The 4,982-nt window shown below is 39.3% G+C and overlaps 2 long non-coding RNA genes across 2 annotated transcripts; both read right to left on the bottom strand.

The window, feature by feature from the left end:
* Positions 1-955: 955 nt before the first annotated feature.
* Positions 956-2,692, bottom strand: LOC123083572 (uncharacterized). The gene is made up of 2 exons (XR_006439321.1): positions 1,939-2,692; positions 956-1,238 (listed from the first exon to the last, which is right to left on the bottom strand). It is a non-coding gene; the product is annotated as an uncharacterized lncRNA (long non-coding RNA).
* A 747-nt stretch (positions 2,693-3,439) lies between these two features.
* On the bottom strand, positions 3,440-4,277 carry LOC123083571 (uncharacterized). Its single transcript, XR_006439320.1, has 3 exons — positions 4,034-4,277; positions 3,664-3,823; positions 3,440-3,517 (listed from the first exon to the last, which is right to left on the bottom strand). It is a non-coding gene; the product is annotated as an uncharacterized lncRNA (long non-coding RNA).
* Positions 4,278-4,982: the final 705 nt, after the last annotated feature.

The raw sequence follows: 4,982 nt of genomic DNA, 5'->3' as shown, positions 1-4,982 counted from the left end.
CACACGACTGCATGGCAATGTACTTGGGTCAAAAGTAGGCCCAATAGAGTGCAACGAACATATCAAAGTCAAAGATGCCAACATATACGTAGGAAAACATAAAGTAATGATCTTGGATTAAATTTCATCCTAAAACCTGAACACGCATGTTGAATGTACCAAGTTGACAGTACGTCGCCAACTGGCCATTTAATAGGTAAAAAACAAATTAGGTGAACGCTCACACTTATCTTACTACTTTATATTTCATCCTGACAATTAATAAAATCAAGCATCGTCACTTTTATTGCCTCTTGCAGCAGGTTCATTCATCAGAATGTTACACACTGTAATTGCGTCTTATTTACTTATTAAGAAAATGTTCTCTTATCAAATTCTACAATTCTTTTGGTGATGTGAATTTTCAGGCCCCCACTGACTGTAACTACAACAGAACACAATTTTCTCTTAGAAAATAAGCATACAGAAACAATCGTAGTTCAACAAAAATCTGTCGAAGCTACTGAAGATCTGCATACTCTGTTTCGACCGTTTTAATAGCAGGTAAAACTTTAGTTGTCAGGAGACCTTCATAGTGAGTCTTCTCCAGGTTCACATATTCGGTGGAAGAAACTACCATCAGTATATACATGCTACAGAAGATTGGGTGATCACTATTTGGAAGTACTTATAACCAACTGGTGGCCTTGGATGGAACTAAACCGAAACAACAAAAATAGTTGAATATCAATAAATTTAAGTACGTATCCAGCAGAAGCGAAGGTTGCTATTCTCCTTCGGAATTAACTACAGTATGTGTCTCCTGAGAAACATGCATTTTATCTGACAAAACACACACCAACTAAACATGTGTTAGCATAACAATATTCAGTTGTTGAACCCTCTGTGCATTGCGTCGACAGCAGATGGAATCAAAAAATACATCATTGTAGTGACAACAAAAACTGCAGTCTAGTGTAGCATCATAAGGAAAAACAAGCAATGTTAAGAATAAATGGAAATAGGCAGGAGAGTTATTCTGTTTTGGTGGCATTCTATAATGCATCGGAAATATTTCTTAAAATCTACCGGTTTTAAAAGTAAGTACCAATGCGCAGAGAAATGGCACAATCAATTGCCTAATTCTCAAACATGTCAAGGTCAGTCAATTGTCACACTATCTTTGTCTCCAACCTGTGGGTCAACTTCAGCAGCCGTCTACCGAGGCAGATTGGTGTGCTCAATACAAGTGACACAGCCTGTAAATTAAACATAAAGAGGTGTCAAGAGCTAATATCTTTTGTTTATGGCACAACTACTAAAACCATTATGCCAACAAAATTAAGAACAAAAAACAAGTTGATGTTCTGGTCTTAAATGAAAGTACTCTAGATATCAGAAAGACCGATAAAAGAATGGCCACGGAGAGGAATTAGGGATCAATCAATCTGCCTGTGTGGTTGAGCTAGCTTTGTGTTGTGAACTACACTGAACTACACATTGTGTTGTGAAGCTACTTTCTCGAGTTCAGCGAAACCGCCAGTATGCCAAACCATCTCCGAAACAAACTAATACATCAACATGTTTTGAGTAATCAACAGCTCCGTACACAGCAAGAGCTATCTGAATTTTAGTAAGTGAAAATCATTAACTAAATAAGCTCTTTTTCAAGGTCGTGCGATAAGAAAATGGGCTGGATGACCATCATAGCAACATGTAGAAGCAGCAAAAATATAGGCTTGGTGTGTAACTGATCATGAATGTCAACGAACAATATAGCCTGCAGTTCTTTCCTCCTTATCATGGTGGAGCAAAGCCCATAATAGCATATTACTATAAATTGTCAATAATAAGCTCACAAAAAACTATATTTGTCCAGGGAAACTTGGTTTTCAATTTTAAAGTTACAACAGAACACTGAATTTAACTAATCTCATAGTAGTATTTTGTGGTTCATACCACTGCTGCTCACCGTGTTCCATGGCCCCATGGGAAAGATGTGCATCAGGTGGGGAGGTGGCCGGCATGCCTGCGGGGAGAGGTGGACTGCGCGCGGTGGCGAGACCCTTTGCTAAGGTACAAAAGGACATATGTTAAGTAAAGGGTTCATGATCATTTAAGTAAAATAAAGAACTACGGAAGGAACTCAAGCCTCCAAGCTGGGGTCACAACCTTAGTAATTCATTGATCACAGAAACATGCTAATTAATCAAGCTAGTTATCCTGAAGCAAAATCAGTTCATTAAGTAGAGAGTAGAAGTCTTGCACTTTCTGTATCTATCATTGGTACAAAATAACATATGCCCACCACAGAAGAGTGCTAGGTTGTACGAAAGCAGCAGAATAAATGGCAGCAGCTAAAGAAAATGTGCTCCCCACAAGACCCTAGGCACCAACTCATTGGAAATTGATCCTACGGGTAAAATACAATAATATCTAGGAATCAAACCAGTCTAATTTATAGTAAGCTGTTGAAGCTTTGTAACTATAGCAACATGTAATAAATAGATATTAGTGTAACAACCGCAGTAGGTACAACTACCTAATGCCATTGCGACAAAGAAAATGCAATGGCTCCTGTGACTGCCATCCTGTTGCCTAACCTGACAGAAAATAGAGACAAATGTAGATATGGTTATCTATTATGCAGCTGATAAAAAAAGTAAAACACTAAACAGAGACAAATAGAAGAATAGTGAGGACTGGAGTAACCTCTACATAATAATTCTGATTGTATCACTGAACATATGAATGACAGAGAGCCCCAAAGAAATTAGCTTTATCAGGTATATGAATGACATTACAGAGAGAATTACCAAATTATCAGGTAAGTGACATGATAGAAAGAAGAAGGTGCTCCATGCTTGTTGCTTGAAACTCCATCAACTACCAGTGCATACACTACATAGGTTAATAATAAACTAATCCTTGAATTCCTCTCTCGTTATATTATCACTGGACACATACTTTTTTGTGTGGTTAGTGGATGCTGGAATTTTGCTACTGCGACGCTGCAAATCTTGTTTTGTTTTTACCGAAGGACCTTATTATGGTTTGAAACGTAGTAGTAGTATAGTACTTCGCTAGTTAGCATCCTCTCCTCTCCTCTCAAGAGAAAAAAAGAGAAGAAATGGGTAGGGGTCTCAACTGGACATCTGAAGAGGATCTGACCACCACACTTAAATCAAACAGAGTGGAAGCAAAAACAAAACAAAAAACCTTAATTGACCTAGAACCAGACGGAGTTAACACAGAGGTTAGAGAGGTGAAAGGGACCTTGATGAGCACAAGAGCGGTTTCGGCTGTCAGCGGTGGGGAAGGAGCTTTCTTTGGCTGTCAGCATCGTCCTGGTGGCTGGCCGCTATAGCTCCAACCCAACCTTGACCCAACAGAGATGAGACGTGGTCAGGGAAGCGAAGAGAGGAAATCGAGAGAGGGTGGGAGGGGGCAGACCATGATGCTGCTGCTGCTTGTCATGGGACTGGAACAAGGAGCAGCGGACCTTGATGAGCACAAGAGCGGCGTCCATGGCGCCTACCTACAGAGACAAGATGAGACCAGTTATAGGTGACACCAAATAGTACATCATTTTTATAATACACAACCTCCAGTTATCTAGCTTTCAATAATTTAAGAAAAAAAATCCAATTATATGTATACCAGCTATCTTTTGCTATCATATACCTCCAATTATATGTATACCAGAAAAAATCAACCTCAAACTGCAAGCACACCCAGTCAGTCTCTGGTCACCGAGTCAAAGCACTGCCATAGAGCAATTCTTTTCCTATCATATACCTCCTATGGCCGCCTCTCCCGTTTCACACCCGCTCTCACCGCCACCCTGAAATATAAAGAGGCTGAAGAATAGAAATAGATAGGAAAATATGTTTACCTATGACGCACAAGGTAGATGAAAAATTTGTGTTTTCTATATTAACAAATCTACGACATCTTCACCGACACAACTATATAATGAATTCCAAAGTACTTCATGGGCACCAACCAAAAGCTAATATATAGTTCAATATATCCACATGCTGCTCCCACTCACCAGAAGAGTAGAGGAGAGATCAAAATTGAGAGAGGGTCAGTGGGGGGTTGAGGGCGCTGGGAGCCGCAAGACCTGCCGTCCATGTTGTCGGTCTGCACATTTCACTTATTTTCTGCAAGAGCAAACCAAACCAAGATAGCATTAGCATGTTGTATCTTACGCAAGTGACCAGAAGATGAGAATGCTTGCCGGCAAAGGGGAGCAAGGAAACAATAACCTGAAAACATCCAAGGAAGTAGTAATCCACCTAGCAAGAAAAACAAAGGCCATGGAATATTCAGTCAGCATTCCGAGACCTGACTTGCTCTCTGGATACATATCTTGAGAGTCACAAGAGATGATCTATTTTACCTGTGCCTCTTGTCAAGTCTTCCCAGCCAGCCGAGAACCCCGTAGATCTGTTAGAGCAGCCAAAACAGAACAAATACAATTAACTTCGAATTATAGAAGTTGACAATTGCACAGAACATATGTAATAAAACTATCAAAATCGTAAAGTAGGTATTAAAAAAGATAGAATCATGAGTGTGAGTGTACTGTCCGAAAGTGCATTGATGCCTATTTTATACAGTGACCTAGAGAAAACTCCAGTACATAAAAAGGAAGGCTAACACATTACATGCGATTAATGGATGACTTGTTAAGATGCAGGGACATACATTGATTACAATTTTTTTTGCCAATCCAAGCTGTAGAAAACAGATCATCTCATCATTAAGCAGGTTATCCTTGTTTAGCCCATCGTTATACGTAGATATTAGAGGTACATTGTTATCCAAAAATATATAAATGGTTCAATCTATTTTCAAAAACTAAAATTTCTATTTTTTTATGTGATCCACATTAGAGAATAGGTGATAACCTTTTGACGAGTCCTCTACAATATCAAGAAGCTAGATCCAACTAATGCGCTCGACTTGCTCTGCAAATATATACATGGTTCAGCCTT

The sequence above is a fragment of the Triticum aestivum genome, chromosome 4A (genome assembly GCF_018294505.1).
Source record: "Triticum aestivum cultivar Chinese Spring chromosome 4A, IWGSC CS RefSeq v2.1, whole genome shotgun sequence".
Lineage (NCBI taxonomy): Eukaryota > Viridiplantae > Streptophyta > Magnoliopsida > Poales > Poaceae > Triticum > Triticum aestivum.
The sequence above is the reverse complement of the archived record's forward strand: the minus strand, read 5'-3'. Positions and strand labels throughout refer to the sequence as shown.